This window comes from Arachis ipaensis, chromosome B5, assembly GCF_059453495.1.
Source record: "Arachis ipaensis isolate K30076 ecotype BB chromosome B5, ASM5945349v1, whole genome shotgun sequence".
In the NCBI taxonomy this organism is placed as follows: Eukaryota; Viridiplantae; Streptophyta; class Magnoliopsida; order Fabales; family Fabaceae; genus Arachis; species Arachis ipaensis.
In genome coordinates, this window is record NC_142440.1 from 37,308,451 (window position 1) to 37,322,460 (window position 14,010).

Here is a 14,010-nt window from a genome sequence, read left to right on the forward strand (position 1 = left end):
ATCAAATTTAATGGTAAATGTTCAATTAATTTTTTTAGTGATTTGATTCAAATAGTTAAACTTATTTATCGACACTAAATTTAAATAGTTGGAACTAATTTCAATGCAACATGAGAAAACTATTGTAAATAAAGAATTATATAATTACAAAAAACCGTTGTGAAAAGTCACAAAAGACAATGGTGTTAAAACCGTTGTCAAAGACAACTACAAAATGGCATGGAATTAAAACCGTTGCAAAAAGAAACACCAAAGGCAACGCTTTTAAACCGTTGTCTTTGTGAATAACAAAACTATAACAACTTAAAACCGTTGCCTATCCAGTTATGGTTTTAAACCGTTACGTCATAAAAGACAATGGTTTTAAACCGTTGTCTATTCAGTAATGGTTCTAAACCGTTCTTTAAAAATTGTTGTCAAAACCGTTATCTATGCTTGTAACTATGGCAACGGTTTTTTAGTTGCCGTTGCCTTAGATAAAAAACCATTACCTTTGAGCATTGGTAACGGCCGCATATACCACAGGTGAAAAACTGTTGTCAAAGCGTTGCCTAAAGTTTTAGGAACGGTTTTCCGATCTATGGAAACGGTTTTTGACCGTTGCGAAAACCCTTATTTGTTGTAGTGAATTAAGATCCACAATCTCCAGCCACCTCAATCACCTCAATCAAGCAAACAATTTCGTTATACAAAATAATTCAATTCAATCCATAATATTTACGTAATCATAGAGTAAATATATTTTTTGTTTTAATATCAATTTATAACAACTCTTGAAAGAAAAATAAGTTTAAGAAAAATGCCCCTACCTCGATTGCGATTTATCCACATGACAGAAACTCTTTTTCTCACAGTCCACAACAACACAGCCTTAACCACAGTTCCTTACTGCTTCAGCAACAACAGCCATAACTTTAAATGCGATACGAAATAACCAAAACTCACCCTAAAGCAATAACGCCACAAATTCCTCAATAACGTAGAGCAAAAAAGCGACTAAACCAGTTTTTGGAGTAAAGAAACTTACTGAAATCGAGGCTAAGTGGGGAAACGAAACTGCAGCGGCTCCGAAGAGCTCCAGCAGCGATCAAAACTCCAGTGACGGTGGCTGTAACAACATGCAATGACAATAAAGCTCCCGAAATATCAAAAGGATGCCGGCAGCATTTCCGACAATGGAAGCGACGTATCTCGGCGGCGAAGGCTCGACCATCCATTACCCGCAACGGCGACGCAGCGTACGACGGTGACTCGGCAGATCGGTGGTGAGGGGAACCAACCCAGTCTCGGATCTCTCTCTCTCTCTCTCACGCATCTCTCCTCCGCGACAGCGCAGTTGGCGGCGACAAGGACGAACGGCGGCGCGAGCAGCAGTACGCCATGGCGGCAGCGAGCTTTTCCTTCCCCAGTGCCTTCCCTCTCTCTCGGGTCTCCCTTCCCCGTTTTCCTCTTTCTTTCTTCTTTTCTTTCTTTCATTTCACAGGACCGTGCATGTGTGTTGGTGAGGAAGAGGGTGAGCTGAGTGTTGTTTAGTTAGGGTGAGGGTTTGGGTTAGGAAATTTTAATAAAATATGGATAATAATGTAATTTTATAAGATAAAGAAAAGATAGAATAATAATTAAGAAAACCAATTTAAATATAAAATATTTATCTTTGAAAATACCTTTTTAATTACTAATTTGTAATTTATTTTCAATTAAATAATAATTTAATAAAAATTGGAGATAAGTAAATTAATTCTTCTTTATTTACAAAATAAGGTTAAAAATCTAAATATTTAAAATTAAAGCATATAAAGCATTCGCTATTTTTCAATTATAAGAATTGTAAATAATAAATAAGGATTTACTTAACTTATATCTAAAAATCTCTAAAAATATCATTTTAAATAAATATAATAGATCATAAATAATTTATTAATAACTTTTCAAAATTTGGGGTCTTACATCCTACCCCACTTATAAAAATTTTCGTCCTCGAAAATTAACTTAATACGCAAAATACTAAAATAGTTTTGAATACTTTACTTTTGTATACTTTAGAAAAGCAGGGGTCTTGGCATATATATAATCTTCCAAATACATGCCCTATAACTTGAATATATACATATAAGGAAGAAAATGTGAGGTACAAGGCAGGAGATACAAGATAGGCTCATTGTAAAAAGGTTATATGGTTTCGAGACTTTGCAAAAACTTGAAGGAACAAAATAGAGTGTAAATCAAGAAAGGTGTTCACAAAGAAAAGCGGTAGTTAATGTGGTAAAAGGCTACAAAGCATGCTGGTATTAAGACGATGGATATAACGTTCTATCGCAGATCTCGTATCCACTTCAGAACTTCAACTTCCAACTCCATCCAGACGCATCTCCACCATTACCAACCACACTATATCAAATAACTCGTCCGAGAGTTCTCGACCTCTTCACTCCCTTCGTACTCCCGCTACCAGTCACAAGTCTAACATGCGCAAAACTCTTTCGCACGAAAACTAAAACTCCACAGCTTCCCGTGATATTGCGCACTTAGAAAAAACTTCACCTTTCCACGTTCATGAACCACGTCTTAAAGAACTAACGCATCGCTTACTATACTTAAGGTTCGCACTTGACATTAAAACAAATCTCGAGTTTACTCAGAAGGATACTAGACCTCAGAAAAGAAGGACAAGTGACAAGGACAACACTCTTAAGGATTTGAAGAGCTGCTGAGATCACAAGTAAACAAGGATATACAAGCAATGAAGAATGTTAGGACGAAAATCAAATCACAAGTCTAGAAAAGGATTTCGAATCAAGGGAATTCAACATGAACATTAAGAAGAAAGCAATGCAATAGTTTGAAATAAAATTAAGTCGAGTAAAAAAAGTATGAGATCGTAGGAGAAGAATAACTAAAGCCATGATAATGCTTGCAAAGTTTTAAATGTATGATTATAAATGCCTTCGAATACATTATTCATGAAGAAGGAAAACTTTAAGGAAATCATTAACATTCCAGAAGAAAAGTACGCAACAAACATTTTACAAAAATAATAGTAAAAACATAAATGTTATGTTGTTTTAGAACAAATTCAAGTCGAAATAGAGTATGCAACATTTGAAAATAGAAACTAGTTTGGTTGAGAGAAAAACATTTTTCTCGAATATCTTAAAAGGTATTTAGGTGCATAACCAAACAAAAACATGCATAAAAACTTTGGGAGGCAATTAAGTTTCATGTTGAGAAGAAAACCCGAGATAAAGTTTTGGCCGAAAGAGGAATAGAGGATGCATTACAAACAGACAGGTTTTGAACTACATAAGGGAGCTTTCAAAGCATGTGCTTGATGCACCACTATTTCGTGGTACATCTTGTGCTTAATTGAGTGAATTTTATCCACTAAACTCACACTTATTCATATAATTCGCATGGTTTTACATTTTCCTTCCTACTTTTGTACTATGATTGAAAACATGCTTCTTTGGCCTTAAATTTGCTATGTTTAATCCTCTCTTATCACCATTCGATGTCGTGATATGTGTGTTAAGTGATTTCAGGGTTTATAGGGTAGGAATGGCTTAGAGGATGGAAAGGAAGCATGCAAAAGTGGAAGGAATACAAGAAGCTGAAGGAACTGAAAAGCTGTCAGGCCTGACCTCTTGGCACTCAATCGATCATAACTTGAGCTACAGAGGTCCAAATGAGGCAGTTCTAGTTGTGTTGGAAAGCTAACATCCGGGACTTTGCAACGATATATAATTTGCCATAGTTACCCTGAAGATCGGTGATGCGCACGCGTAGATCACGCGCACGCGTGACCTGGAGAAAATTCAATCCACGCGTACGCGTGGATGACGCGTACGCGTGACTTTGCCGCGTGCTGGACGTATCAAAAATCGCTGGGGGCAATTTCTGGACTGTTTTTTACCCAGTTTTCGGTCCAGAAAATACAGATTAGAGGCTATAAAGTGGGAGAATCTATTCATTCATTAACACAACTTTCATATACATAGTTTTAGGTTTTTAGATATAGCTTTTAGAGAGAGAGGCTCTCTCCTCTCTCTAGGATTTCCTAGTTTTATGCTTTTGAGTTGGATATTACATTACAAAGAGTTACTGCCTCCGTGAAGTCTTTATCATTCTAGTTTGTTTTCTTTTTTCCTTACTCTTTCATATCCTTAATCTTTATTCAGAGTTATAATTGGATTGTTTTTAGAATTTATTAATGCAAAAGATACTTTTCTATTTAATTTTTTTATCCGTTGATTATTCTCACTTCCATTCCAAGTAATTTGATTATCATGTCTATTTTCTACTCCATTCTCCCAACAACGAAGATGGTATCCATGTTGATGTAGTAGACTCCCAACTTGACATGGGGGTTGATTAAAAGGAGACACTTGAGTTGGAATGCTTAAGTGATTAGTTAAATTGGAAGTTGTTGGCTAATTCTCTATTTACTAATGCTAGTCCTTCCCAATGGAGAGGATTAGGATTTACGAATAAGAGTTAGCTCAATCCCTTGACTTTTCTTTATTTAGTAAGGGTTAACTAAGTGAAAATAACAACCTTTTGACACTACACTTGAGAAAATCCAACAAGGATAGAAATTCCAATTAATCATCCTCCCAGTCAAGGCTTTTTATTTTAATTACATAAATCTCTTGTTAATTGCTTTAATTTATAATTATTTATTTTCCCATTCCTCATTCCAAAATTTCTCAGAAAACTCATAACCAATAATAAATACACCTCCCTGCAATTCCTTGAGAGACGACCCGAGGTTTAAATACTTCGGTTATTACTTTATAGGGGTTTTGTTACTTGTGACAACCAAACTTTGTACGAAAGGATTCTTTGCTGGTTTAGAAACTATACTTGCAACAAGAATTTATTTGTGAAATTCTTTACTAACAGAAAATCCGATTCGTCAAAATGGCGCCGTTACCGGGGAATTGCAAATGTGTGCCTTATTATTGGTTATTGTAAATATTTGCTTTTTAGGAGTTTATTTTCATTAATTTTTATTAGTTTTTATTTTCTTTAGCTACTATGAATTCTCACCCCTTTGGTTTCAAGTTTGGTTCCAATGTTGTTGTAAGAAATGGAAGCTATAATGAGAACAGGTATCAAGGTTGGAAGAATCAAAGATGGGAGGAGCCACAAGGATTTGATCAACCCTCTTGGCAACAACCGCCTCCAATGCGCTATAACCAACAACCATTCTATGATGCCTACCAAGATAATAGTTATGGTGGACCCTTTCCTGACAACCAACCTCCACCCAATTACTATGGTCAAGAGCCATTCTGAGGTGCGTACCAAGATGATAGATATGGTAGACCCCCTTATAGTTACCAACAAGCCCCACCCTATGCTTATGAACCACCTCCACAATATACCTTTGAACCACCATACTCATAAGCCTCCTACTACCAAACACCCTCGCATGATCATAACTATTATCCACCATATCAAGCACCTTATGAGTCATATGAACCATATATGGGACCACCCCAATTCCAACTCAATTACTCCCAAGGACCACCACCTCCATATACACCATGTCCATATCCATCAATCCAAGAGTCTTATGATCCTACTTATGATATCCAAGCAGAACAAGAGTCAAGTAATTGTCTCAAGGAAACAGTGGATCAATTTCAAGCAACCCTTCGTCAATTGGACCGAGCGGTAAGTCGAATAGCACCCGAAATTTTCATGGCTAAAGAATCTCAACTTGAGAACAAGGAATTGAAGTGTGTTGTGCAACAAGTGGAAAAGATGGAGAGTGATGAACCACCACATCCTTATTATGATGAACCAACCTCTTATCATGAACCCTTCCTCCCAAGTAATGCACCCTCATATCCACCCCAATCTTCAATGAATGAAACCATTGGTGTACTTCTTCAAGGGCAAGAAGAGATGGAAAAGAAGATACTAGAATTCGCGGCTGCCTTGACCAAGGTAGTAAACCAATTAGCTTCCCAACATTTGAACACTCAAACTCCATGGCTACATGTGGAGAATCTAAAGAAGAGCGTAGCATGAAGGAGACACTAGAAATTTCGGTGGAGAATGAGGAACGTGGCTTTGTATTGGAACAAGTGGAGGAAGCCATAATAATTGTAGAGGAAGAAGTGGTTGAAGATTTAGGAGATGCTGAACCTCCATGGGAATCTAGAGTTATAGAGTACTCCTCCAATAAGATTGAAATTCAAGTCAAGAAGGCCAGTGCACAACCAACATGGCATATTTCCTATGAAGACTTGGATGGGATAGATCAAGAAGCAAGTTCCCTTGGTGATGAGGATCATGAATCAAGCCCTTCTGATGAAGAATCTGCATCTGTAAATGAGCTCCTTGAATATGAAGACTCTTCTCTGATTGAGTCTGCAAATGATGTGGAAGTAGAAGCCCTTCGAAAAGGGTCGACGGGAGTTGAGTACGCTTTGTCAAGTATGTCGGAGACTTCTCTACCTAGGATGCCATCTACTCATTCACTTGAGTGGGTAAAGCTTATCTTTGTTCGCTTTACTATCCCACTTGAGTATGGTATTCTTGAAATGGATGGTCAACTTAGGAATATTTGTGACATTAAGCGTAAGAGAAGAATGTTTAGTGGTTGGAGTTGCAAATCAAGACTCATCAAGGTTGATATTTCAAGAGCTAGATGTAAGGGCTCAACTGGTGATAATTTGGTTAGATCTAAAAGAAGAGTTTGGTACTCCGTAGAGAATTTAGATTGCTTACCACCCAGATGGAATCATCATGTTCCACTTGAAGACAGGTGCAGAAACAAGATTTGGGATCCAGGCATAGATGAGGATCGACTTTGGGAGCTCAAAGCTTGTGAAGAACTCCATCAAAGCTTGGGGAATGTATCTGGAATTGATAGAGAATGTTGGAAGTACAAGCATTGGTGGAAGTTTCAAGATGAGTTCAAGCATAAGCCATCATGACACGGAGCTCACCAAATGTCCAATTTAAGGACAATAACTAAAAGTGCTAGGTGGGAGACAACCCACCATGGTATAATCGTTCCTTTTTATTCTTAATCTTACTTTATTTTATTTTTTTTACCAGTGTTCATTCATAATTTCTGCATATTCACCTGCATTCTGCATTTTGCATTCTGCATACACAAAAAAAGGGGAATTGACGCGCAAGCGTCCACGATGCGCACGCGTCGTTTGTGTGTGCACCCTAAACAGAAAGTTGCGCGAGAGACGCGCGGGAGGGATGCGTGGCGCACAAGCCACCCCACGCGTACACGTACCTCACGCGTACGCGTCCCCTGCAAAAAGTTCAACCCACGCGTAAGCGTTAGCAACGCGTACGCATGGACATGAAAATCGGCGTAAAAGCGTGCTGAACAGAGGGTTGTGCTGCCCTCACGCTGGAACTGTGCTAGAGGCACAAAACGACCCATGCATACGCGTCCTTGACGCGTGCGCGTCCTTTCGCTTTCAGACCACCCACGCGTACGCGTGGGCGACGCTTACGCGTCACATGGCCAACTCAGTTTTCACGCGTACGCGTGATGCACGCGTACGCGTCGCATCCCGTTTTTCATTCCCTTATCCTTTCTTCTCTCTTTTCTCTTTCTTTCTTCCTCATTTCTTACTTTCTTTTTCTTCATTTATTTAACTTCTCATCCTTATTCTCTTTCATTCTATTTTCTTTATTACATTTGCATACTTTCATTCATTGCATTTTTATCCTGTGCATGTTTTATTTTCTTTTCTAAATTTATTATTTTACCATTGGTGTTCAAATGTTCTTATTCAACTGTTGTATCTTTTCTGGTATTATTTTGGTGCTCAGTGACTTGTTTTACACTGTTGGGTGACATTATTTATCTGTAAATGCCAATCTTTTATGATACCTATGTTCCTTTTGCATTGACATGAATTTATATTGTCTTTCCTTACCCACTCTCTTCCCCATTGTTGCAAATTTTGCACCACTGGTATGCCATGTGCTTCTATTATTTTCTCACTTGCATGTTTTAGGTACCATATAATTGAGACCCTCATTATTTGGCATTAACTCACCCATACTTTATTTATTTTCTTATCTTTATTTCTGGGTTACTTTTCTTCCTTTTTATCTTCTTTCAGGATGGCCACCGAAGAAGGAAAAGGAAGAACTTCTATATGGGGTAACAAACAAGTCCATCTGCACAATCTCTAGAGAAAAGCATAAGTTGGAACAACCCGTCCACTTGCACATCTCAGCATGCATCGAGGACGGTGCAATCTTTAAGTGTGGGGAGGTCGATACCTATCTCCATGGGTTAGTTATTTTCTTCCCAACACCGATGTCTTATTTTCTTTATTAGTTCATTTTTGTATTTACATGTTTGATTGTATATTTTCTTGATTTTGTGCATATTTTACCACTTCTTGGTTAAAGTAATGAGTTTCTTTTCAAGACCCTTTTTATAGTATTTCACTAATTTAAATTGAAAAATTTGTGTTAAACTTGTTTGAAGACTGTAAATTGGAACATGATTTTTAAGTTAAGAACACACAACCTGTGAGATTTGAGCTTAATTACATGGTTACACTATTTAACCATAACATTTTAATCTTGTGTGTTTTCTTCTCTATAATTGTAATCTATATTTTATTTCATTCTATATGTCCAATATTTAATGTGTTATATGCATGCATATGATTGAGGCCATTACTTGTTTTTGCTCACTTATCCGAAATAGCCTACCCTTTTAATTACCTTTGTTAGCCACTTTGAGCCTTTTAATCCCCATTTGTTCTATATTTTACCACATCACTAGCCTTAAGCAGAAAAATAATTAATTACCTCAATTGAATCTTTGATTAGCTTAAGATAGAGATTGTGTGTTAACTAAGTATGGGAAAATTGTGGGAACATGGGTTAATAAGGGAATGTGTTATGTTTCTACTTTATTCAAATATTGAAAATTTGGGTACCTACTCATGTGAGACCAGAAAAATTAAAAATCCATGTGCATTGATATGTTATGTTTACTTTTATATTTTTAATCAAAAAAAAGAGAGAAAAAGAAAAAAATAAGAAAAAAATAATAAATAAAAATATATATATATTTCCAGCATAAATAAATAAATAAATAAGGGGACAAAATTACCCCAATGCTAAGTTTAATAAAAGATCAATGCATATGTGATAAAAATTAAAGAAAAGTTGATGCATGAGTATGTGAAATATACAAAAGTGGGAATTTTGGGTAGCTAGGCATGATTTTAGAATTACATAGAATGTGTATGTATGTTAAGTGCCAACTTAGGTTAATCAAAGATTCATATTATAGCTCACTTGGCCATACATATATCCTCACCATTACCTTAGCCCCATTACATCTTGAAAAGACCTCATGATGTTTGCACTGGTATACTAAATATTTGTTGATTGGTTAGATGAAGAACAAAGTTTTAGAAAATATGATTAGAGAAGAGTAGAGTGATCAACCCAAGACACTTGAGAGATTAGAGTGCATATACACTACCAGTGAGGGTTCAATGCTTGATTCTATGTTCCTTGCTTTCATAAGCTATCTTCTTACAGGTTTACTTGTCTTTACTATATGATTTGGATTAGTGAAATTTGATTCATATTTGTCTTAGAGAATTTGTTTACTTTTAACCAAGTAGGTAGAAGTACTTTTGCATTTAGTTGCATTCACATTCATAAGTTGTATTGCATTGCATAAGTTCCACCATTTCGCCTTCACTCTTTATAGTCTCTCTTGAGCTTAGCATGAGGACATGCTAATGTTTAAGTGTGCGGAGATTTGATGCACCACTATTTCATGGTATATCTTGTGCTTAATTGAGTGGATTTTATCTACTAAACTCACACTTATTCATATAATTCGCATGATTTTACATTTTCCTTCCTACTTTTGTGCTATGATTGAAAACATGCTTCTTTGGTCTTAAATTTGCTATGTTTAATCCTCTCTTATCACCATTCAATGCCGTGATATGTGTGTTAAGTGATTTCAAGGTTTATAGGGTAGGAATGGCTTAGAGGATGGAAAGGAAGCATGAAAAAGTGGAAGGAATACAAGAAGCTGAAGGAACTGAAAAGCTGTCAATCCTGACCTCTTGGCACTCAATCGATCATAACTTGAGCTACAGAGGTCCAAATGAGGCAGTTCTAGTTGTGTTGGAAAGCTAACAACTGGGGCTTCGTAATGATATATAATTTGTCATAGCTGCCCCAAAGATAGGTGATTCGCACGTGTGGATTACGCGCACGCGTGACCTGGAGAAAATTCAATCCACGCGTACGCGTCACTTTGCCGCGTGCTGCACGTATCAGAAATCACTGGGGGCAATTTCTGGGCTATTTCTGACCCAGTTTTTGGCCCAGAAAACATAGATTAGAGGCTATAAAGTGGGGGAATCCATTCATTCATTAACACAACTTTCATGTACATAATTTTAGGTTTTTAGATCTAGCTTTTAGAGAGAGAGGCTCTCTCCTCTCTCTAGGATTTAGGATTCCTAGTTTTATGCTTTTGAGTTGGATATTACATTACAAAGAGTTACTACCTCCGTGAAGTCTTTATCATTCTAGTTTGTTTTCTTTTTCCCTTACTCTTTCATATCCTTAATCTTTATTGAGAGTTACAATTGGATTGTTTTTAGAATTTATTAATGCAAAAGATACTTTTCTATTTAATTTTTTTATCCGTTGATTATTCTCACTTCCATTCCAATTAATTTGATTATCATGTCTATTTTCTACTCCCTTCTCCCAACAACGAAGATGGTATCCATGTTGATGGAGTAGACTCCCAACTTGACATGGGGGTTGATTAAAAGGAGACACTTGAGTTGGAATTCTTAAGTGATTAGTTAAATTGGAAGTTGTTGGCTAATTCTCTATTTACTAATGCTAGTCCTTCCCAAGGGAGAGGATTAGGATTTGCGAATAAGAGTTAGCTCAATCACTTGACTTTCCTTTATTTAGTAAGGGTTAACTAAGTGAAATTAACAACCTTTTGATACTACACTTGAGAAAATCCAACAAGGATAGAACTTCCAATTAATCATCCTCCCAGTCAAGGCTTTTTATTTTAATTACATAAATCTCTTGTTAATTGCTTTAATTTATAATTATTTATTTTCCCATTCCTCATTCCAAAATTTCTCAGAAAACTCATAACCAATAATAAATACACCTCCATGCAATTTCTTGAGAGACGACCCGAGATTTAAATACTTCGGTTATTACTTTTTAGGGGTTTTGTTACTTGTGACAACCAAACTTTTGTACGAAAGGATTCTTTGCTAGTTTAGAAACTATTCTTGCAATGAGAATTTATTTGTGAAATTCTTTACTAGCGGAAAATCCGATTCATCACTGCTGAATTAGAAACAATTTTATTAAAATTTGAAGGAATAGTTGTGGATATAGTCAAGTAAGTGAAAAATTGAATCAAAATTTTCTTTGAGAAGAATCTGAACAATAAGATTCAGAAACAGACCACAAGGGATCATGTATCACGCCAAAACGAGTTCAAGCAAAGAAATGCAAAGTTAAGGACAATCTTGCACAAGAATAATCCGAAACTTCTTTAAAAGGTTTAAAACGATGCTTTGAGAGGATATTTTGGAGTCACAACCTCATGAGAATGTTCAGGAATATTGAGATGTACTAAGAAGAAAATCGATTCACATTTCAGAAAAGAAACTCAAATCAAGGGAATTCAGACAGGACTTACAAAGCAAGTCACATCAAACAAGTTTATAGATGATCCAAAAGAATATGAAACTCACAAGGAAGGAATTCAAACAATAGCAAATTCTCAAATATTCCAATTGCTTTGATGCGTCAAACGAGTTCAAGGTGGCATAAAAAATACACAAGTCAAGAAGGGGAACTTTAAATAACACAGGGCAAAGGTCCAAGGAATTTAAACTGAAACATGCAGTTAAAATCAATCGATACTGCATATGAACAAAAGAACAAGCTTGGAAAAATAATCAGTTTGCCTTTCAAGAAAAAAAACCTATACAGGAATTTCAAAGCAAAGCATAAAAGAATAAGATGAGTAATGGAGCAACCTCGAGAATTAACTCCTAACGTTCCTAAAACATATGATTCGCGCTACCTATAATTTTCATATTGTCTACGATAACCCGTTAGCGCTTCCACATACACAAGTCAGTAGTGTAAGATCCAAAACCTTTGAAAAAGGGCTATCATTAGCTAATTTCAAATTCAGTGTTTCTGTAGCTTTAATTTCAGAAATTTCCTTATTAAAGAAAATTTAAGCAAGTTTTGATTTATTGAATTTGAAATAAGTTATGATTACTATCCAATTTTATAATTATTAGATTATTTTATATATTTAAATTATAAAGTTGGCAGTTATGAAATAATACGAATTTTATATATGATTCGGATTAAATAATTAATATTTTAAATACTAACACTGCTACTTTGGAAAATAAATCATTTAATTATATTATTCCTAATTATTTGATTTGGACATTTTATTGAAAATAATTGGTGCAATTGATGAGCAAATAGCATTTTTATAGATATTATTGTTGGGTTTTGATGCCAAGGCATCTTAGGCTAGTTTCACTAGCATTTTTCTGTTAGTTTTAGTTGTTTTATGCATTTTCTTGAGCTTAAAGTAACCAAGAATGGTTAAATGAATAACAAAGCAATGAACCATCCAAACAGTATGATTTTGATGCAAATTCCATGAGTTTTTAGTTATATTACTTGAATGCTATGAATGGAAGATTTCTCATGAAATTTTGCAAGACTTTGATGCAATTGTTTGGATGATTTCAGGGAAGAAGAGGCTAAGCAAGGAAGCAACAAAATCAATAAAGGAAGCTTGAATATCACATGTGGAGTTTAAGTTCCAGTTTAAGCCTAAACTGGAGCTTAAACGCCAGAATCATGAAGGCTAAGAAATGCTGGAATTGAAGTTTAACCTCCAGTTTAACCTTAAACTGGAGGTTAAACGCCAGAATGGAAGTCTCACCAAAGAAGCATGTCCACGTTTAACCTCCAGTTTGACCTTAAACTGGAGGTTAAACGCCAGAAGTGAGAAGAGCACCAAGGGGGGCAGTTCCACGTTTAACCTCCAGTTTAACCTTAAACTGGAGGTTAAACGCCAGAAAGGGGAAAAGCACCAGGGAGCCATTTCCACGTTTAAGCTCCAGTTTGACCTTAAACTGGAGCTTAAACGTGTTCGACCAAGTTTCTCCTCCAGGGTTGCTTTCTCCATTTCCACGTTTAAGCTCCAGTTTAGCCTTAAACTGGAGCTTAAACGTGTTCGACACCTCCAGGGCTACCTTTCTCCTCTTCCACGTTTAAGCTTCAGTTTAACCTTAAACTGGAGCTTAAACGTGTTCGACCTCCAGGATGGCTTTCTCCTCTTCCACGTTTAAGCTCCAGTTTAACCTTAAACTGGAGCTTAAACGTGTTCGACCTCCAGGATGGCTTTCTCCTCTTCCACGTTTAAGCTCCAGTTTAACCTTAAACTGGAGCTTAAACGTGTTCGACCTCCAGGGCTGCCCTTCCTATCTCCACGTTTAAGCTTCAGTTTAACCTTAAACTGAAGCTTAAACGTGTTCGACTACATGACTCTCCAAGGCTGCCTTCTTCCATTCCCACGTTTAAGCTTCAGTTTAACCTTAAACTGAAGCTTAAACGTGCTTCTACAAAAGGCTTCACTGGAAGTGTCTGGCGTTTAAGCTGCAGTTTAAGCTTAAACTGCAACTTAAACGCCACTCTTGGAAAAGGTTTCTGGGCCAAAAATATTGCGGTTTAAGTTAGTCTTTGAGCACAAACATTAACTTAAACTTACTCTGGCATGAAATCCAATTGAATATCATGGTTTATGGGATTGGGCCTGAAGGATTGATGAGTCTGAAATTTCAATTTGTTGAGTCATGTATTATTATTTGATTATCACTAAGTTGGCTCAATGAATGTTACAGAATTTGGATCAACAGCCTCATCAAGATTATGGATCATAAACCCAAG